The sequence below is a fragment of the Taudactylus pleione genome, unplaced genomic scaffold, assembly GCF_031769625.1.
Source record: "Taudactylus pleione unplaced genomic scaffold, aTauple2 ptg000078l, whole genome shotgun sequence".
Classification (NCBI taxonomy): Eukaryota; Metazoa; Chordata; class Amphibia; order Anura; family Myobatrachidae; genus Taudactylus; species Taudactylus pleione.
The window spans coordinates 1212944-1236144 of NW_028284480.1; the positions used below are offsets into that span (position 1 = coordinate 1212944).

The 23201-nt window shown below is 41.9% G+C and overlaps 1 protein-coding gene across 1 annotated transcript in view; it reads left to right on the forward strand.

Moving 5' to 3' along the window:
* Positions 1-370: 370 nt before the first annotated feature.
* Positions 371-23201, forward strand: part of KIAA1671 (KIAA1671 ortholog) — a 216504-nt gene continuing 193673 nt past the window's right edge. The window contains exon 1 of the mRNA XM_088467891.1: positions 371-519. The gene's annotated coding sequence lies outside the window, so the exon portion shown is untranslated. The remainder of the gene's footprint in view (positions 520-23201) is intronic.

Here is a 23201-nt window from a genome sequence, read left to right on the forward strand (position 1 = left end):
CGCCAGTCTGAATGGGGTCTCAGCCAGGTCGCACCCCGGGATGGACACCTGAACAAAATTGCAGTTGCGACCTGGCATTCACATGTGAAAGAGGTATAAATGAAAATAAGAGTCTGTCCTGAGTGAATACCCTGGTCACCATGAAGTACAATTAGAAGAGCATTTATACAATTATACAGAGGAAGGGTGTCATTCAGCAGATAGCCAGGCGGTGGCGCTAATCAGTCACCTAACCCTGCTCTCTTATCTGCAGCCACAGGTTGCCATGCTAACAAAGCCGCTTTCAAGACATTAGTCCCGCCCATACAATAAACAAGCTAGGTTGCACGGTCTTTGTCCCGGCGAGAGCTCCTTGTGGAAGGCACGGCAGGGCAGTGGGCGTGGCCGGGCTTCAGGCACAGCAGGTTGGGTTGGCCGGGCGGAGCTATCCCTGTTTGGGCAGGTGGGACATGGAGAAAGAGGAAGAGAGACGCTGAGCGGACACCCGAGGAACAAAGGGGGGATAGGGCGACCAGCCAGGTAAGAGCGCCTCCCGCACCGGGTCACCGGAAACTTTCCAACTACCCAGTGTGCATGCGTCTGTGGCTGCAGCCGCTCTCTCTCCCCTATAGGGATAAAGCCTCTGGGTTCCTGTACTGGGCTGCAGCCTGCCTGTCATAGGGAAAGTTATGCACCTGTACCTGTGACTGACTCACTGAGCACCTCACCCGGCGCCTCCTGACACAGCATGGTGCGAGGCATAGCCATCATAATAATAAGACGTTAGTGAGCACAGCATTTGTGTCTGTGGTGTGCTAGACATGCAATAATGTTTGTTTTTCTTCAATAGTAATAAATCATGATGCTGCCCAGGTGACTGCAGCCCACATACAGCAAAAGGGCACACATTGGAGAACATACAGGAAGATTCCTCATTACAATACCAATGCTGTGCTCACTAATGCATTATTATTATTAGCTGTTCCTGAGTCCAAGGGTCAGCTTCATGTATTCCTGCTTCCTGAAGCATTGTGGGAATCTGTAGTCCTCACATGCTTGCTATATATTTGAATTTTGAGTGTATATTCCAGATTCCATGGGGTTAACTCAATTAGTCATGAGGGGAGCAAGTTATCGTTTAGGGCGTTTGAACGCCATCAACGCTACCTCAACTTAACCACCTCGCAGCCCCATCTTGCCCTGAACCTGTGGATTTCTGTATGCAGCCCTATGGGACTGCGAACAAAAATCAGCGAGTCCGGAGGTACCGTAAATGCGTCATATAACTGTACTTACACAACGACAGGGGCCTCACTGCTAATTGAATTGACCCCTCATATATTTAGGGTGTGCGTAGCATGACAAGGGGTTAAGGAGATGTGTTTCTTTCAGAATCTACTGGAATAATTTAATACAGAAATATTAATTATAAACTGTGTCTGAATTCATTGCATGATTATAATCTGGTGTAAATACAGACAATAACACTTAAACATATTTAGTAGCACACTCTGATAAAGGATAATATTTGTTTGACTTAAAATTTACCTGTATGAATGACTATGGGACTATTTAGGATTAATTTGCCTTTTTAATTTGGCAGGGTACTTGGCATTGTATGGTATACTGCCTTTTAGAAGCATCTGTCCTGAAGAGCTTACAATTTAAATTTTGTTCCATTGCATTCACATGATTTTAATAATTTCAGCTGGTATTACAGGAGTTAAACTGGGTAAAAAAATAGTTCAGATTTATTATTTGTGTTGACAAATTCCTGATGTTCTTTAAATGAGTAGAATATTAAAGCACAACTTCTCTCCTGTGGATTCCTTTTGCAGTTATCCTCCTCGTTTGCAAACTGAGGCTCAACTAGTAGGGACAGAATGGAGAACTAACGTTTAAAAATGAAAGGTGGAAAGTATTCCCTTATTAGGTTATTGCAAGCAGAATGTTCCCATGTACAGTAATATCAGTGGCATCCAAAGGTCAGTGCACTCCTACTGTGCCTATCCTGCATACAGCTAATCGGCTCACAGAAAAATAAATAAAATAAAAACAGACTCTCTTACAACCCCCCCCCAATAAAAACCATGTACAATTAGTAGAACTTACAGCAGAAAGGGGACATTCCCATCCCTCCCCCAGCTCTGTGCTGTGGAGCATGGACCATACTGTTTATGTGGGAAATGAATCCTGGTTTACAGTCGAACTGATTGTGTATAAGTGGTGAGTGGTAAGAATAACAATACTTTCCTAAGGAATTCAGCAGGTCTGAGTTCTTAAGATGAAATAGTGGATGTGTGTTGTGCAACCTGCAGTGACTACAAATGCATTCATCTGACAAGTGCTCTGGCTGTTCTCTCTATGATTTATTTAACTCTATGATTTATTTAACTCCAAGCTAATTATTATTATGATGCCTGTTTCATTAGTTAATTTAATAATTGATTTTTTTCTCTCTCCATTTTATGGCCATTTAAACATTTTTAATTGATTTTAACATCATAGGTTAATGAGTTTCCATTCCTAGAAGTTAAAAAGCTATAACCTGTGCAGTCTCATTCCACCCTGTATTTATCTTTAGTGTTTGACTGGAAGACAACGCGCTGCTACCACAATGCCATACGCTGTGTTTTATACCTAAGCCTCGCTTTTTAAGGAACTTGATATTGGAGAATTCATTGTTCTGTGTATTTTAGCAATGACTTTGTTCTGATCATAATAGGATGGATTGCCTCTAGCATTGCCTTTTATAGAAATCATACAAGACTTCTATGCACAGAGCTGTTCTGAATTGGTTTTGTTCTCCAGGAATGAATACGATGCTTCCTTAATAGCAAATATGTACATAGAAGGGTTGTTAGACATGCTGCTAAAAGTACATTGTCCAAATATTAATTTATTTTCCTTCTGCTAGCTGGGTAAAAGAGGATCTGTTTTGGAAATTAGTCTATAGATGGTTTAGATTATTTGGAGTTGGCAAACTTTTGGCAGTAAAGCGACAACCATTTCCACGGGTGCACGGGTTATCTATGTCTGGTTGTGCATACTGGCATTTCCAGATAAACAATGTGTTAGATTAGATGCACAGGTTACCGTTGATGTATGTTTCGAGAACTGTACAAATCAATGAATTACAGTCTATAAAAGCAATGCCAAACTACAATACAAAAGTGCAGGAACAGACACATCTCAGGTGCACAACTCCAAATGACTGATAATATATAGATGCAATAAAATTTTGCAATCTATTGATTGCAGAATATTATTGCATTTCTATATCATCAGTCATTTGGAGTTGTGCACCTGAGATTTGTCTGTTTCTGTGCCTGCAATTAGTCTCATCAGGTAGCACCTCCCATTATATATATTCAGGTTGTGCAGTCCAGGAACCTTTCCTATATACAATACAAAAGTGGTGTACAGGGAGGCCCAATTTGGGCATTAGTCCCTATACACTTACTAACTGCAGGTCAATAACTATTAAAGTCTGTTTACTGTATGTAGTGTCTTGTACTAAAGGTATTTGAGTCATCAGCTGGTAATCAACAGTTAAATGTTAAATTGCAGTATATTCTGGTTATTCTTTATTCTATTAAAAGTGACACAGCTTTTTTTAAAGGCCATATAGCCATGGCCAAACGTTTTGAGAATGACACAAGTATTGGTTTTCACAAAGTTTGCTGCTTCTGTGTTTTTAGACCTTTTTGTCAGATGTTACTATGGTATACTGAAGTAAAATTACAAGCATAAGTGTCAAAGGTTTTTATTAACAATTACATGAAGTTTATGCAAAGAGTCAATATTTGCAGTGTTGACCCTTCTTCTTTTTCAAGACCTCTGCAATTCGCCCTGGCATGCTGTCAGTCAACTTCTGGGCAACATACTGACTGATGGTCACCCATTCTGGCCTAATCTATGCTTGGAGTTTGTCAGAATTTGTAGGTTTTTGTTTGTCAACCCACCACTTGAGGATTGACCACAAGTTCTCAATGGGACATGGACCCAAAATGTCGATGTTTTGTTCCCCGAGCTTTGCCTTATAGCAAGGTACTCCATCATGCTAGAAAAGGCATTGTTCGTCACCAAGCTGTTCTTGGATGGTTGGGAGAAGTTGCACTTGGAGGATGTTTTGGTACCATTCTTTATTCATGGCTGTGTTCTTAGGCAAAATTGTGAGTGAGCCCACTCCCTTAGCTGAGAAGCAACCCCATACATGAATGGTCTCAGGATGCTTTACTGTTTGCATGACCCAGGACTGATGGTAGCGCTCACCTTTCCTTCTCCGGACAAGCGAAAAAAAAAATCTGAAAGGGGATTCATCAGAGAAAATAACTTTACCCCAGTTCTTAGCAGTCCAATCCCTGTACCTTTTGCAGAATATCAGTCTAGCGTTCCCGCTAGGCTGTTTTAGCGGGGCTCGGCGCCCTGCTCTCCTTCTGGAGGGCAAAGAGCGCCCTGCCCTCACAGCCTGCGGGTGCCATCTTCACCCACGGGTTGCAGTGTCCTGCGGGTGGAGAAATGTATGGTGACCCGGTCACCGCCGGAGAATGGACGCCGGGCGCATGCGCCTGGCATCTATTCCATGTCTGCAGCGCTTGGGCGCTGCCCGGCGTGCCAGTAAGTGCCGGGCACGCACCCAAGAGTGACAAAAAGGGGACGCGTCTTATAGCCATTGGTTGTTGTTGTTTCTAAGGAACATTTTCAAGTTTACTAATAGGAAAAAAAAAAAATATATATATATATATAATTTTTGGTGGCCCATAGGAGCATCTCATGGCTGATATTTAGAAACTAATGTAAATACAGTGGATGCAAAAGGCCAGGCAACCACTGACATTTCACATCTGCTATTTTTTAACCTAGTCCATGTTTGGAAAACTGCATTGCAATTGTTTATGGGGTAACTGGTTTCCTGTTTGTTTTTTTATTTGCAGTGGTACTAGACTTAAAAATGCTTGTACAATGTCCAAAATTGATGTCCGTTTGCACAAGGCCTAAGCTCCTTCAGTACTATAGTGTGGGTACACATGTACAGCCCCAATGTTTACTTTGTTTTGAAGGAGTGAATGCATAAATGCGATTTTTTTTTTCTTGGGTGCAAAAGAGAGACACTTGGAAGGTGTATACAGAGGCATGCTGTTTAGTGCGATACTATTTGCTGGAGAGGGTTTTCACTGTGGCTAGTCCTGCACACTGAATTTTCCTATCCAGCTGCTGTGTTTAGTTGCTGTTAGTGAGAGCCTGCAGTTGGGTGGGTCAGGCCCATGGGTGTGCATTATTAGATCATACAATGGCCATCTGGTTTTCAGTGACCATTTCACTTCCAGACGGCAATGCTGTTGTTTTGACTTTTTCAGTAATATTCTTTACACCCATGGGAATTATTGTAAATGATACACAATTAAGCATACTGGATATTATTACTTGAAGGTCATTGTGTGTGTGGTGTACTTGCAGTTTTTTTTTTTTTCCCCGCTCATGGTCCATTGTACTGTCTCATGACCATACAGTGATTTAATTGGGGTTATATTACTGGTAACTTATGAGGAAGCTCACATAATCACATGCTTTCTGTAACAGTGTGCAGCATTTAGTATCACACAGTGCTTGTGATATCTGAACAGACCATGAACTTGGTAGCAAAGCGCGTGCATGTTATCTATACTATATCGTAGTTACAGCAGTCTATGGGGGAGATGCGCTAAGCCTTGGAAAAAGAGTAAGTGGAGAGTGATAAAGTACTAACCAATCGGCTCCTAACTGAGTTTACAGGCTGTGTTTGAAAAATGACAGGAACTGATTTTTTGGTACTTTATCACTCTCCACGACTTAGTAGATCTCCCTCTATGTCATGAGCGGAACCTTAAACCTAGAATCTGCTAAAGCTTTCTTTCTCTTTAACTACATTTACAGAGTTGTATTTACTGACTCGTTCATAGTGATGCACTGTAAAAATGGGTACAATGCATGGAGACTAACAGGCTTCTTAGAGCCATATTCAATTAGAGGCGAAGTTTTCGCCTGTCCGACTGTTCGCTTCATTCGCCTGTTTCAGAGGCGAATTTATTCCGTGCTCGTCCCCGCTTTTCGCCTAATTTAATTGCAAAACAGGCGAACACGGAAATAGGCGAATGCGGAACATGTGAAAAGTACTGAAAGAATTGGGGAAATCAGTCTGTACCCCAGAAAAAGATGCTCTAACATAGGGAATCAATATAAATGTGTACTAATAGCCCTAATAAAACTATTTTGCGTACTTAAGTTGTGTAAATTGCTTGCTATTAGCGTTTCTGTAAAAGTGGTGAAGAATGGCATAAAGCTGTATTTTTTGGTGAAAATAAGTAGTCCTGTCAAATTTGGGGTGCTTGAAAATGGGTGCTAGCATGTTTTTATGTCTCTAAAATGAACTTTTAAAAAATTAGAAAAATCCACCTGCTGCATGCACCTGCAATCCCAAAAACACCTGACCCATACTTGTGGACCACCAAGAAGTATTTTTCGCTACTTTTAATGTTTATCCCCCCACTTTGTAAATTTACACCCCAAAAATTACATGTCTTTTTCGGGGTGTTCTTAGGTTTTAGTTCTGTATTTTTTGCGTATTTGTCCTTTGGGGGGGCTGTCCCAAGGGGTCTGAGTTGTTTCCCCACGTTTGCACCCCAAAATAAAGATTTTGCATTTCTTTTCATCAGCTATTGATTGGAGAATCATTTTTGGAGAATTGTTTCCACTTAGGCGAAATTGTCCTGGAATTGAATTTGGCTAATTTTTTTTTAGGCAAATTTTTCACAAAAAAACAGGCGAATATGGCTTTTCACCTCTAATTGAATTCCCCTCTTAGTATTAAGTTCAATGTATTTTGCAAGTTTTTTTTTTTTTTGCCATTGAGCTTGAAACAATGTAATATATTGTCCTGGTAGTGCCTTTTAAAATGTGTAGTAGGACATGCCTGGTTCTGTTGAAATTGCTATATATATATTTCACTCTAAGTCGGGCAGGGTGCCGGACCCGAAAAGGGGTAATGGCCAAGGAAAATGGGGCGTGTCTTTATGACTCATGGTGTGTTCTGCTCTTTAGAAATATGCTGCTCCTCACCTCTGTGGGAGTAATTCAGGTGTGTTGTGCGCCAGCGGCCACTAGATGGCGCCCGATGAAGCAATTAATTTGTTGCGCCGTTCAGGCGCTGGCGGCACTGACATTTCTACTTGCAGCCTTCCGAGTTGTCGAGCAGAAATGACCGAAAGTGACCGTTTGAGTGTTTAAACAGGACTTTTTGCAGGTGCCACAATGTCTTGTAATTTTAATGGGCTGCTAACTAGTCCCGAATAACTTAGAAATATGGGTGAGATGCAGAGCTGTATATTGTTAGTTACATGTGATCTGTTTAGAGACAATGTGCCCTATGTACAGTAGGGCAGTGATCTCTTTCCTGATTGAGGCCTGTCTAATGGTATTTCCTAGTTATAGGTTATTGTTGTAATCTTGTATTTGCTCAAATAGCGTATTTAGAGGACAGTTTTGACGTCTAAAACTGAATACCAATTACACTGAATGCTGACACACATCTCCTGAAAAGTGTGATAAATAATGCAGTATATATGTAATTGCTCTGCTTTGCTTTACTTGGTGATGCCATTGATGACACTGGTGGTAGTTAAGGAGGTTACAAAACACAACGTTGCTGTGATTCCCTGCTAATCCGGCTGTTTCACTTCTACAAGAACAGCTCAAACTTGTCCTTTTCATTTCTTTTATAACAGCTGGGCGTGAGTGGGACTGTTTAACGCTTGCTGTGTCCTCAGGGCTAAGAAGTGTAGGTAAAATATTAACACACCTTTGTGACATGGAACTAGTGGAAATGTGACTGCTATGTAATCTAATATAAGCAGATGCATAGGGGTATTTGCTATAGGTGTGTGGATGTGTCTCCTTCGTATAAATCACTGTCAAATTGAGATTGTGATTGAATAATCATTTCAGGATTAAAGATTCTAGTATCTGTAATGATATTACTGTTGTGATCAACCTCCAGGGTAATTTAATATATTCATTTTTTTAATGCTCTCGTACAATACTTGCAGAACATCAGTTTATTTTTGTCACTTTTTTTCTGTGCTTTTCAACTATATATTTATCAATCTTTATTTTTCTTGTCATTGCTTAGCACTAAAGATCATTTATCTCCATCAGAGCAGCCAGTACCAACACACGCGTCTCTATCTTCTGTGATCATGTACAGCCTGCGTTATGTGAAGATGATTTGGGTGATGGACTCTCATACTGTAGGTCCATCATGTCCCAATGTCTATTTTTCATCTAACGGTACATAAGGAAGGGGCGGGTTAGAACAATTGGTTGTACTTTATAGTAGCCTGGTGCTTATGTTTACTTAACAAATACTGCACTAATTAAAAATTATTAAAATTCAGATGAGTTTGATTTATTGGCTTTTTTAAGCTCTTTCTTGCTACTATTTGATCATTTCAAAAAAATCTGCTACATAACCAAAGGTATGTGGACACCTGTACAGCACAGCCATATGTGCTGCTTGTTACTACTCCTTCTCTAAACCATGGGTATTAATATGGAGTTGGTCCCCCTGTGCTGCTGTACCATCCTCCACCTTTCTGGGAAAGCTTTCCACTAGACTTGGCTTTGCTTGCAGGGGCATTGTCATGCTGACACAGCAAAGGGCCTTCTCCAAGAAGTTTTAGAAACGCACAATTCACTAGAATATCATGGTAGCATTAACATTTCCCTTCACTGGAACTAAGGGTCCCAGACCAAACAAGGAAATTCTTCCCCAGACCGTTCTCTCTCCTCCACCAAAAATCCAGGCATCCGCAGATTCAGACTGCAAAATGGTGAAGCGTGAGCCAATGCGTTTCTGCTGCTCCAGTGTTATTGGCTGTGTGCTTTACAGCACTCCAGTATTGGTATTGCAGATGGTGATCTGAGGTTTGTGTGCAGCTGCTCAATCATGGGAACCCAATCCATGAAGCTCCAAATGAACAGTAGTTCTTCTGACATTGTTCCTCAGTATATTAGCAGCACTTACAGGTGACCGTGGCAGCACTAACAGGGCAGAAATCTGACAAGCTCACTTGTTGGAAAGGTGGCATCCTATGACAGTGACACGTTGAATGATACTAAGCTTTTCGGTACAACCCCTTCTATTGTTAATGTATGACTTTGGAAATTGCATGGCTGTGCTTGATATTGTGCACATGTTAGTAATGGGTGTGGCTGAAATGGCCAAACACATTCATCAGAAGGGATGTTACCGACTTATGACCATGTAGTGTGTCATTACATAGTTGTTCATTACTCTTTAAGACTGTATAGGAGCAGCTGTGCTGATTAAAAGGACTACACAGAGCCGTTTGACAAAGCACAGGCATTTTCACATAACACAATACTGTAAGTGATCCTTGATGAATTGTTGTAACTATCCTATCTACATTATGTGGTTTGCACTGATTTAAACTACCAGTATGTATTGTCCTTTATAAGTAATAGGAATGGATATCTACAGCTACATCTGAGTACTGTGAGCAGTAGAAAAAAAAAACACAACAAAAAACAAAGCACCCAGCCTGTGACTTTATGCTTTCATAGAAGTCTTGTAAATACTGTTAACAGGTATATTATCCCATATGATGTGTAAACTGTTATCCAAAAGAAATACTACTGAAGAATGGCTGCTCTACACAGTCTTTCCTGAGAGACCAACATGACTGCAAGATCATCCAATCGCACAATGCTTATAGATGCAGACATTTGACTGCACCCACAGGCCACCTCATTAGTATGCAGAGTATCCCTGCTCTCCCGAGATGTGGAGGTAAGCTTCTGCAATACTAAAACTGTCCACTTATAAGCATTCATTCCATGTCCCTTTACTCCTACTGATTCACATCTACAAGCCTACCATGAAGTCACCCCTGCATCGTTTGTCTCTTACACATTGGAACATTTTTAAAATGTTCTTGGGTGAACAGTGAGATTAAAATAAAATGTTGCTTAAAAATGACTCAATAATGAGACCTGTAAACAGAAAACTGCAAGAAAAGCCAGCAGCAAGGTGCGCAAAAATGTTTCCGATCAGTCACGTTGGCATCAATTACTACAAGGACTGGAGTCGCTGCCTTTACGTGGCAGCCTCCTACAGCTGTACCCAGAAAGTGGCTCTTCCTTTGTCTGTCTTACAGCTGTGACATTTCTGTCTATGCGATGTAAAGGTCACCACTATGTTCTTGCACACCTGTGACGTCAGGATTGCAACACTTCCAGAGTGAGAGCAGTGAAAATAAAATGTCACCGAACACTTACTAATAATGGGCTAAAAGAAAAACACAACTTTCTTTTATGGCAAAGAAACTTCTGTAAAATGTACTGATCGCTAACAATATCTATCCAGAGCAGGGTTTTTATTTTCATGATCCTTAGAGTACATCTATGTTGCTGTCTTGAAATTCATAATCATGTAGGTGCTAGGTCCATTTCACTAGTATTATGTGGACTTGCAAATATGTTTAAATGCTTCCACCCTTTATTACTGATTGTGACTACTTTTACTTACAAAACTTCAGAGGCAACCGGCTATTGTCACTCTGTTCTGTCTGTCCTACATTTGTCTTTTCATCCACACACTATCAACCTGGCCCGAAGTCTGCCTTTGCTGTTTGGAACGACGGAAACCCTTATTGGCTCATTTGATTTAATAAAAAGAAAAAACAACTCTCCATGATCAAAAGTTACATTGGAACTTTCTTGGCTTGTACATAGTGGTACAGTGACTATAAGAAGTATTCACCACTTTGGCTTTTTAACATTTGATTTTCTTGCCATGGATTTATGGTTTGCTTATTTCATCATTTATTTATAAGTATACACAAATTTCCGCAGCGCCAGAGAGTCCATAACAAACCCTACATAGAAACAGAACAAGGACAGACAAGGTTGTTGGAGAAGGTGCAGACATGAGACACAGGGTAGAGAGGTCATGGTTCATATTTTTTTACCGGATTTTTCACCGTTTTACTTAGTGCACCTGTGTAACGTAGTGTTTCAATTGGTTAACAAGTAAGTGCACCTGTCTGTGAGTGGTAATATATAGGTGGTTAGTGTAGTGTTTTTCCAAATCCAGTCCTGGGGCCCGCTAATGGTGCATGTTTCCTAGGCCTCCTCACCCAATCACTGCTGATATAATTAGTACCACTGTGGATCTTTTAAATGTCTGTAAAGAATGTTACTGTTAGTGAGGATCATATCTGCGAAACACTATGGGCCTGGTTCTGAGTCATACATAGTCGTTTTCATGTCTGCAACCTTATGCTAATGCCCTTCCCTGGTGTACATACGTGTGTCCGAATGTACAAAGACTGTGACACCCACTGTCAGCGTCTCTAGACGATGGAATACTGCTTAGTACGATCTACTGTCGCACCTTCGAAACTTGCACCAACCGCCAACCGCGACATGCCTGCGATGTTCCAATAAGACACAACATCTCCACATTAGTGTGATGCCATGGGGCGGTTCTGCTGGGTTGGCCTGGGGGTTACCGTGCCCTGTATTTGTTCCATAGGAGTGTTAGGGACCTGCCTGATAGAGGTCACCTGGACGCGGTGGGCAGGCCCATAATTATGGCCGTTATTATGCTAAGAATCTTTTTAATGCAATTTAGCAGTATTATTATTAGGTTCAGCATAGTTGGAGTGTACACTTGCATCTGTCTCCTTTTTATTGCTTACAACATCTCCGTGTGTCTATTTAGCTACCCCTCTGTTGCCTCCCATTAATTGCCCATCTACCTTGGTATTGTGACTCTCTACGACCAAAATCGTATGCATGTTGTGACTCAGACACGTGCAGATGAAAAACATTGCTGCACTGAGTCCTACTCTGAATCGGGCCCCGTATTTGTGCGTTACTAAATATTCAAGTACTTAGAGCAAAGTCCATCATATACAAATGAAGAGAATACAACACATCTGCCTGTGACTCTGCCTAGAAGATGCCGCCCTCCACCTATTGGTGAGCTGTGGCAACTGTCAGACAAAATCAGTCTTCCTTATCCGAGGTGGGACAGACTGTCCATGGATCAATAACACAGGCTTTTCATAAACCAACACTTTAAGGAAAGGTAGCAAAAAGAAAACCATTATTGATGAATAAAGCATGGCAATTTCCGCTGTGACTTGCGGCTAATTGGATTGACCCCCTAGAGTTTGCCAGTATGTAGGGACCCACATACCAAATGGAGGATGATTTTACTGTATGAAGAGACAAACCATTTTTAGGCGTCCACTCTGAGTGCTGTGTTTAGTGTAAATCTAATCCAATACAGCATCCCACTGATGATGTGCCTACCCAGCATGGGTGATTTGATCTTTTCTGTTAATCATTTGTATTCAACCTGATGAATCTCGAGCCATATTGCAAAAACACTGGTCAAAAATTTGCAGTGTACAAAAGCTGATAATTACAGACGTGTCCACATACACTTAGCCTCAATACGGCATGCGGCACGAGACGCCTGACGAGAGCAAGCCGCACCATGCAGTGTAGTGACTTTTTTTTTTTCTTTAAATTTGTGTGTACCAAAAACGCCCTGCTAGACTTTAACCGCACAGGAATTAGATAAAGCTCAATGGAACTTTGCATGAAAAAAAGTCGCAATCACTTCATCATAACACTTTTCTTTTTTAAAAAGGCAAAAATGAAATGGCTGAGTGAGGTGAGTGGTGAGTGTAAGGCATTAGATGCTGCTTCACGTACCTTGGACTCTGGTTATGTAAGACATTGGAAAATGTCAGTAAGCCATTTTATAGAAAGCCAGTGAAGGTAGTGGAGAATGGGTGTTATGTGGCAAGAGAGAAGATGGTTAGTTACAGAACATTCTGGATGCTGCCTTTTGTACCAGCTGCAAGCAATGCAATTCTTTCTCTTGGAGAACCAAATGCTTGTAAAGGTGCACATCCACTAGACTATTAAATTGAACGATAACAATATCGTTCAATCGTTCACAAATTGTTTGCAAATCGTTAAGAAAAATGTCTAAAACGACCAGAGATGTGCGCTTCCGCTGGTCATTTAGACATCTATCATCGGGCAAACATGCTGGACAACCTGACTATAATGTCAGGTTCAGCATGTTTGCAGATGATTGATGCGCCTACACTGAACGACTGCTCGGTCAGTGTAGGCACATCACAGACTAACAAACGACTGCACGATTACAATGTTGTAATCGTGCAGTCGTTTTCATGTCTTTAAGTGGATGGGCACCTTATGAGTGATCTCCGAGTGAGTCAGCTGCTTATTCTAGCTATGTCCTTCAGATGAAAAAATTAATGTTTTAAGTGATTAAAGGACCTATGTATCAAACCTGTGAGAGTGATTAAATTGTGAGAGCTAAAGTACTAACCATCAGCTTCCAATTTACATTTTGCAGACTCTTTTTAAAAAAGTTAGTTAGGAGCTAATTGGTTAGCACTTTATCTCTCACAATTTTATCACTCTCACAGCTTTGATACATAGGCCCCTAAAGGTGCCTACACACTTAGCGATGTGCTCAAGATGTACGATTTCCCTTGAACTCTCCCCCGGCAGCTCCCCGGCAGTCCTACACATGATTTGGAGTAAAAATATGTCCATTCTGACTTAAGATCTATCGTGCATTGTGTACCAGATTGGCAAATCTGCCCTACAGCATGGCCGATCTGAAGATACGATGTGCAACCAGCGGGGATGCGCATCGCATCGCATCAGGCATTTTTTACATGATCTGTTGTAGGCACCTTAAGTTTGTGATGTTTAGGGGGGTACTCGATTGTCTTTTCACATCCTCGGCTCCCATCTAAAGTGACGGGAGCTGTTAAATTGTTTGTTCTGCTCAGTGCGAGTGTCGCGGTGCCCATTATCAACCGGTGGTGAGCAGAAATCTGCCCAAAGTCGGGGTTAAGGGTACCCAAACTGCTGGTAGGGCAGAGCGGCCAGTAGTTTGCATGGTTTAGCTGCTTTATGCGGCTAATCCCTGTGAATTTGGGCACGACATCCGTTTTAAGTAATGGGCGCCAGCAGCACTCAAAGAATTTACAGGGTTGTACAATTTTACCAGGCACGAAGCCTTCTTTTTGTGCTAATCCAATACACATTACCACAGGGGGTAAGTCCGCCCTGGGTTCCTCTTAGCCAATCAGGCTATCTCACAAAACATAAATAAATGCGTCTTACATTTCACAGAAATTAAATCAGTTTCCTTGATACCACCCAAAAACATTTGGCTTTCCTAAGCACAAACTGAGTTAGCATATACTGTTTCTGAAAAGGTAAATATAATGCAAATTTCTTCTGCATTTGTCCTTTCACATGTCTATGACTAAAACCAGTTTTGGCTTTGAGTCTTAACACCTAAGTTCTTACACAAGATAGAAGCTTCCTAAACACACACAAATTGTTTTTACCAAACTTGCTGGGGTATTGTACAGAGAAACACACCAGAGACCTCTGCATTGCATTTCACTGAAAGTGCTGTAAACGAAGGTGAGGTCACTACATCAGGATAATTAACATATCACTAGGAGGTGAGAATGTCTCAAAACCATTTGACTTAAATGTTACAGCCTTCTAAAACAAAACAACTTATACATTCCTTATAAGTGCATAGGCTAAATATTTAAAAAGTACATTTTCACAGCACATTGAATATGACCTGTTCAAACATATTACATATACATTCGCAGTACGTGGCGCACTGCGCCTAAAGGTTCTTTTAAATATGGTGCCGCGCGTGAGGGTTAATCTCTTTAGTGCCGTGGCAGCCATTCTTATCACGTGGTCGGCCTCCGGCCACACTACTACTGGGGGCAATGCATAGGGGGCACTATATAAGGGGCATTGCCTAGGGGGGACCACTACTGGAGGCACTATAGGGGGAACCACTACTGGGGGCACTATATAAAGGGCACTGCATAGGGGGGGACCACTACTGGGGGCACTGCATAAGGGGCACTACTACAGGGAGCACTGGATATGGGGGGGGGACCATTACTGGGGGCACTGCATAAGTGACACTGCTACAGTGGGCATTGCAAGTGGGGCATTACTACTGGGGCATTAAGGTGAATAGAAAGGGGAAAAATATGTTCCTAGGGTGACAAGAAACTATGGTGTATAGGGCCCCCTAAAAGTTTGTTGCCCATGGGCCCCCACAGACCTTAATCCGGCCCTGGCTCCTACCATAATGACCTCTGTTTTATCAGGATTGTGTCACAGCCATTTGGCTCTCATCCACTCCTGGAGCTCATCTAGACAGGTGTTTGTTTGATATTGTGTTGTTAGTTTCACCCACTAATAAATCTAGTTGTGATTTACCCAAGTAGACTTGTACCTGTAATTGCAGCTAAATGTGCTTCTCCAGGTAACAAAACAAGGTCTGTCCTGTCTTCAACATGCATTTCAATGGCTCCCACTGCAGCAAGCAATGGGACAGAGTCGGTGTTGGAGCTACCGGATGGGGCGACGCAGTGGGTGCATATGCCATGTCCCTTTACTAGTATGTAATAGTGGGGGAATTTCTTTTGGACACCGCTGCATAATGATCTCAGAGAAAGAGATCACTGTTTAGACATCAATTTGTACAGGCTTTTGTATAGTTTTACTAGTACTTATGGTTATTGGGAATGTACCTATTATAATTATTCTCAGATTTAAAGACCAATGAGTGTTACAAATTATAATGTCAATGTGTACAATTGTAGGAAGAATAGTGATTAGTGTTTCCAAGAAACAAAAATCCATTTTCTAGGTACATACTAACTATTGAGGTATGTAGGGTGTTTATGAAAATTAGCGCCGCATAACACACCCAAGATTTGGGGCCCAGACCCTTTTACTCAAATATGCTGGGCAGCTTGCAGATATACAGAATGTGCCTTCAGCTATTACTGTCAAGCCCACGGCCTGAACTGCTGACTGGATCGAAAAGTTTGCTGCATAGCGAGACTCCCACGTCTACATGACCCATTCCAAGTCTATAACGTTGAGCTGTACTTCTGGCTTTTCACTCTGGAAAACATTTCACTCTCAATTCTCTAAAGAAACTGATACATTTATAAATTGTATTTCAATGGTAAAGAAGCACAACAACTACTTTGCAAATTATATTATTGGGGATTATGAATTAACCTGCATAAACCAAATACCTGTGTGTTTTGCTGTATCTACCTTCCTTTTGTATATTGGGAATCTCTACAATACAGCACGGTTGTTTCTTCTGGCTTATTGCTGTATTGGTCTATGATGCTTTTACACTTTACTGACCACTCCCATAGAGATGTTCCACATGCTGCCGGTTGTTTACAAAGGAACGGATGTAAATGTTTATTTCTACTGAGCTAATGGACTTCTATTTGCATAGTCACAGTATTTTTCTATTTGTTAGACTGATCTTTGTATTAGACTATTTAAATAGGTTTCTACATTTTTTTTCAGAATACCACCGAAACGGATGTTCAGGGCTGACATGATGGAAGGGTAAACTTTCTATCCTTTAATTCCTCAAAGATTTTTGGAAGGAGCTGATCATATCTTGAATACAGTAACCATGTAGTTATTGCTGACCAATAAATTGCTATGATCACTTTGCCTTAAAATGATTAAGGAAAGCTTTAACCCCTGTCCCAACACAGCACTCTAGCTGTTAAAAAACCGGGCCCGATTTCAGCAGTGCACTGCTGATCGCAGATTCCTGATTTACCGGGAATCCGCACGTGCGCAGGACCCATTCTGCGATTGTAGTTAGTGGGCGTCTCTATGCTGGCTGTGCGATTGCATTCATTAGCATATTTTTGCAGCAGACCTTAATGCTTAATCGCAGCCTCGGTCGCAATAGCGGTCCGTAGTGAGTCAGACCCATAGTTTGTAAGCTCCACTGTGGCAGGGACTGATTGAATGGCCAAATATACTCTGTAAAATGCTGCCTAATATACGTGCGCTCTGTAAATAACTGGTAGTATTAATATTAATGTCAAAAGTAGGTGCTTCTAATCCTAGTTCTGTGTGCATTAGCAATTAACACCTCCTAGTTAAGTCTACCTCATTTTGTTATCTATATCTTCTATGTATTTACTGCATGTTATAAACCTACACATTCTTATGCTGTACCCATCCCAAATACCAATGTATGGGTGCATCACTGAACACTGGAATGATGCATGTTGAGGACACACACCCTGTAAGTAACCTTTGCTCCATGTGTAGCCGACTCATTGCTCATATATCAGATAAATGCTTAAACACAGTTTATGGATGCCTGGGAAGTGTTATGGGGCTAAATTGTGTTGTCCTACAGTAACAATGCGTAATTACACTCTTAAATTCTAAAAGTAAACTGTAGAAAACATTGTTTTGCTACCTCATTAGCTTCTAAATTTCATACAGTTTGCAGTCATGGGGGAATTAAGTTGTTTTTATAATGGTTGTTAGTAATGGGCGGCTAATGGAGCAATTCAATTGTTACTCTGATCTGACTCAAGTACTGTGTCTGCCCACACTTCTGCACGCAGGTGGTGAGCAGCAATGTGTGAAATGTCTGGCTTTTGGGCTCCTTAAGTAGTCTTTTAGATGGGTTTAGCCGCTTTGCGCAGCTAAAGATGGTGCTTTTCACATTCTGTGGATATCAAAATGCTGTCTGTGGACATGTTGAACATGTCAACTTTCTAGTGGCAACATTGTGGTGTGAAACAGTGTGAATATTGACAATGTGACTGGATCCTGACGTGGGGTTATGGATATATATATAGTTAGGGGTAGAATTAGACTAGCAGGGTCTGGCCACAGCGGCAAGGAGGTGAGATGCGGGGCTGGTGAGCTCCCTGGCTCAATATCCTGAAGGGAGATCCTGACCTCGCCAGGCTGGTGTCTGACGGTCTCCCCAGCTTTCTGAAGACCTGGTGAGTGTGCTTCTGCCGGCATTTGTCAGCCGCTACTTTTGTGAGCTGCTCTTCTCAGCTGCAGCCTGTCCTGCTGGGAGTCTGTGTCCTACCCGAGGCTGGCGCCTCCTCCTTAATCTGCGTATCCACTAGCAGATAGTGGAACGACAGTACGATTACAACATTGTAATTGTACTGTCGTGCCTCGTCCCCTGCAGTGCCTAAACTGAATGATATGTTGTTCAGTGTAGGCACCCTCCCTCATCCATGAACATGGTCAATCTGTCGTTATCGACAGATTGACCAGCATGTTCAGGCGATGATTGATGTCAAACGACCAGCCGGAGCGCGCATCGCTGGTCGTTTTCGACATTATCATGACTGATTTGTGCACGATTTATGAGCGATTGAATGATAATGATATAGTTATCATTCAATCGCTCATTTTAATTGACAAGTGGAAACTCTCCTTTAGTCCTGTGGCCAGGTTAGTGGTTGAGGGCTTGGGTCTGCGGTCCCCTGCTCTCTCTGGCCAGTAACTGAAAGTGGGTGTGGCATATATAGGCCAGTGGCCATTTTCTTTACTGTTCCCTGTCTGATCTCACCATGGGGAAAACTGGGCAAGTGGCTGCGGATAAACTTAATAAAATTGCCCGCACCTCAGCATTACAGGTCCCACAGCCCCTATAAGAGGATAAATTTCACTCTCCTAACACTTTGGGTAGCCTGCAAGGACCAGATTCTGGGTTACCACCTGTGGTCACTTTACAACAAGTTATGGAGGCGATAGCTAGCACTGAGAAGCGCCTTTCGTATAAAATTGAGAAGGTGCAATGTGACCTATCGCTGCTGCAGCAGGACGTGCAGCGAGTCCGGGGAAGAGTGGGCGAGGTGGAAACCTGCATCTCTACCTTAAAGGACTCCCATGGCTCTCTGAAAGATGAGGTATTTTGTCAAAGACAACAAGCAGCCACTATGCAAAATAAATTACTAGATATGGAAGACAGACTACGCCTTCGTTGTATTGCCGGAGCGGAGGAGGGATTCTCTCCAGTATAATTTTTGGAAAAATGGCTGATTGAATCTTATGGCATGGACTCTTTCACCTTATGTTTTGCTGTGGAAAGAGCTCAGCACGTTCCAACTCTCCCCCTACACCACCTGGTGCTCCACCTTGTACCTTTTTTTGCTAAATTCTTGCATTATAAGGACCGTGATGCAGTGTTACGCCTGGGACACACTAAAGACCCTCTGATTAGAAATGGCGTGAAGATCTCTGCTTTACCGGACTTCGCTATGGATGTTCAAAAGGATAGAGCCCAATTTCTCCCTATTAAGCCCAGATTCCAGGACTTAAATTTGTCTTATGCTTTTTCCATCCAAGTTCCGGGTTGTGGTTGATGGTAAATCCAAATTGTTTTCTTATCCATGGGAGGCGGCTGCCTTGCTTGACCTGGGGGCTGGCAATTGAATCCTGACTGAACCCCTTTTTTGGTCACTTTGTGCTTTTTTTATCACTATGCTTATCCAGAGTACAGGTTTTAATGTCAGTGTTGCTGAATTGTATAACTTTGAAACTTGCTGTATTAGATATATAATGTGTATTAATGTTTTTTTTTATGTTTGATTATGACACCGATTTCCAATTGCCGGTAGGGCTCCCTTGCAATGGTGGTCCCTACAATTTATTACTCTATTGCGGTATTGGCATTAGTTTAGCTTGCGTAAACTGCGATACCAATCTCGTTTGGGTTCTAGGGATGCTGATGTTGGGGGTGGTATACTGGGTGGCGGGTAAGGGAGCTAATTTTTTTATATTTTCTCATCTTTTCTATTGCTACCACACTCTGTTTTATTTGTTATTGATTTTGTGTGCTGCTCCTAGGGGTGGAGGATCTAAGCTACTTGCTGTTATTGGTTTTCCTGCCTCTGTATGTCTCAGTTCACTTCGCGGACATTCCACGTAAGAAAAGTTAACGACAAAGTTAAGTGCTCTTTGGTGTTAAAACTGCTTAAACAATATAATTCAGGTATTATCTATCTTAAACTCATTTGGTTGGTAGCAGGCTCCTATCGCTTCGTTGACCCTGGGTGGGCTGGGCACACATCGTCGCGAGGGTTTTTGATCCTCATTAAGAAATCGATTTATTTTTGTATTTAATTCGGTTAAGATGGGCCCATATAGGAGATACGTGTTGATTGATTGTAAAGTACACTCTATGCCTCTGTTTATACTGGTTGTATATATACCTCCACCTTTTTCCTACGAAGTATTGAATCACACTGCTGAGTTTGTAGTCAGGTCTCCTGGTACTCCTGTCATATGCTTAGGGGATGTTAATAACCTGGTAGATCCTTCTATAGAGAAGTGGCTTGAATCTTCCATTGTGAACATGGGAGGGGGTTGCCGGGGTTTGCTAACTATATATAGACAGGCTAGGATGGGTGGATGCTTGGAGGGTTAAACCGTGTGTACAAAATTCTCCTGTGTCTCTGCGTCCTTTCACTCTTTTTCTAGATTTGATTTGGCCCTGGTTTCTCCAAAATTGATTCCCCAAATTAACAATATAATTTATAAGGCCGGAGGGGTGTCGAATCACTCTCCTCTCCTGATGTCGCTTGCTGTGGACTGTCCAAGGGGCAAGGTATTTTGGAAATTACAACCATCTTGGCTTATCCAGATAAGGGCGGGCTCTGAACTGGATGCCATGTGGAAGGGGTTCTTTGTGGATAATGCTTGCTCTGCCTCTGACAATAGTATGGGATTATTTTAAGGCATTTGTGAGGGGGACTTTAATTCAGCGGGTTGCTGCATTAAAATTATTTTATAGGAAGAAAGAGGCTGAGTTGGAAGCTGAGTGCCGCCGTTTGGAGCTTGTATATTTGAGGGGTAAACTGGACACATCTAGGCTTCAGTGGTTAAAGGACCAATCCGCGTGGATGGCTCATTTATATTATAGGGACATACGTAGTCTCCTATTTAAATCACATACGCATATGTACATGCTGACAGTACTGGTAATTTTTTGGCTCATCTGGTGCATGCAGAACGCCCCTCTGTGACTGTTGAGCTTACACACTCTGATGGTGGTGTTGCCACGACGATTTTGGACATTGCTGATTATCTTTCTTACATTCTATAAGGATATATATAGGTCCCGGTTGTCCTATTTCATGGCCGAATTGCAGTCATATGTTTCTGCTATTAGATTACCAGTGCTGACGACTGAGGCTAGGGCCTTCGTTGATGCCCCGCTCACCCTGGATGAGGTGGAAACTGCTCTTAAATCCTTTCCGGGTGATAAGGCTTCGGGCAGTGATGGTATACGCTAGAATGCCTTTTATATGATTTAATTGGTATTTGTCCCTAGACTGCCCTACCTGTGGGAGGTCATGCGCTGTATGAGAGTGGGACCTGTTTTTCTATTATATGACAGACCTAGCACTAGGATTGCTGTTAATGGCTTTATAGCCTCCCCTTTTTCCCTATCCCGTGGCACTAAACAGGGCTGTTTTGTTCGTCCTGGCCATAGAGCCTCTGGCTTGTAAATTTAGGGCCCATCCTGATATTCTGGGTCTTCAGTTTGGGAATAAAATTGATACAGTTGCTTTATATGCTGATTTATTATTGCTTCTTCTGGATTACAGGATAGCCATGCCAGTGGTTCTATGAGTTATGAAAGAGTTCATAGGTTACATTTGCCTTACTACTAATTGGGGTAAATCTTCCATACTGTCATTGCGAGGGGCTCCCCCTGCTGCTCCGGAATTGGTCTTGCTATTGTGCTGGGTCCCTAAATTTCCCGCTGTATATTCCTGCCTCCTTATTTTGCATATTAAATAGTATAGTTTTGTCTTTGATATGGGCTTTTAAGTGGCCTCTGCTTTGATTGGATGTACAGGTTGAGTCTCCCATATCCAAAATGCTTGGGACCAGGGGTATTTTGGATAACGGAATATTCCGTATTTTGGAATATTTGCATAAAATAATGAAATATCTTGAAATTGGAACCCCAATATACACACAGAATGCATTTATGTGTTATATACATCTTATACACATAGCCTGAAGGTCATTTTATACTATATTTTTTATAATTTTGTGCATCAAAAAAAGCTTGTGTAAATAAATGAAATTCATTTATGTTTCATATACACCTTATATACACAGCTTGAAGGTTATTTTATACACTATTTTTAATAATTTGTGCTTTAAACAAAGTTTGTGTACATTAAACCATCAGAAAGCAAAGGTTTCACTTTCTCAGTCATGCTAAAAATATTCCGTATTTCGGAATATTCCGTATTTCGGAATATTTGGATATGGGAGACTCAACCTGTACTTACTAGGTCTAGGGTGGGTGCTGGTGTAGCGCTTTTGCACTTTCGGTTCTATTATTATGCTGCATAGATGTCGCATATTCAGTCATGGATACAAGGTAGTGCTTTGGACCACTTGCATGCTCTCTTAGTTTCACAGGTGACTCCCTTGCAGGCACTATTGAGTTGTAAGATCTCCAATTGTAGTCCCCCGTTAATTATTCAACCAGTCAAAATATTGCATTGGGTGCATGTGTTATTTCAGTTTGCTGCAATTGATCCTGACACTATTCTGTGGCATTTTTGTAGATTTCCTGAACTGGACGCTTTCTCTGTAAGACGAGTTTATGATGCTAGAGGTGTTGGTACAGTGGGACAGTTGTATTCTGGAGTACTGAAATCCTTCATTCAATTGAGGAATGAGTTTAGTTTGCTGACTGCTTATTTCTATAGATTTTTTCAACTCTTACTGCCCAATTTTGGGATGGACCTCCAAATATTGAACAGTTTGTGTTAACTTTGGGACCTGTTAAATCTATGTCGTTTTGCAAACTCCTTTTTCTTGTCCTCTCATCACAAAGATACTTAGCCTACACTACGTAGAGGTTGGGAACCTACAGTGGGCACCCTTAAGGCCCCCATACATGGTGCATTATACACCTTGCAATGCGACTTGCGATCCGACGGCCGACATATCGGGCGGTCCCCACACACGGAGCGATCTGGGGGGCCGACCGCCCAATATGCCGGCACCCCCCTCCCTCACCCGCATAGCGCTGCATGGGATCGTTCATCGCATCCCCTGTCAAGTGAACATGCAGTAAGATCTGGAGGTGCGATGTACGATCCCATGGGAGCACGCACTGTCCGATATGCCCACACACGGTACGATATAGCAGCGATATCGTACCAATCCATTGGATCAGCTGCTATATCGCACCCTGTTTGGGGGCCTTTAGA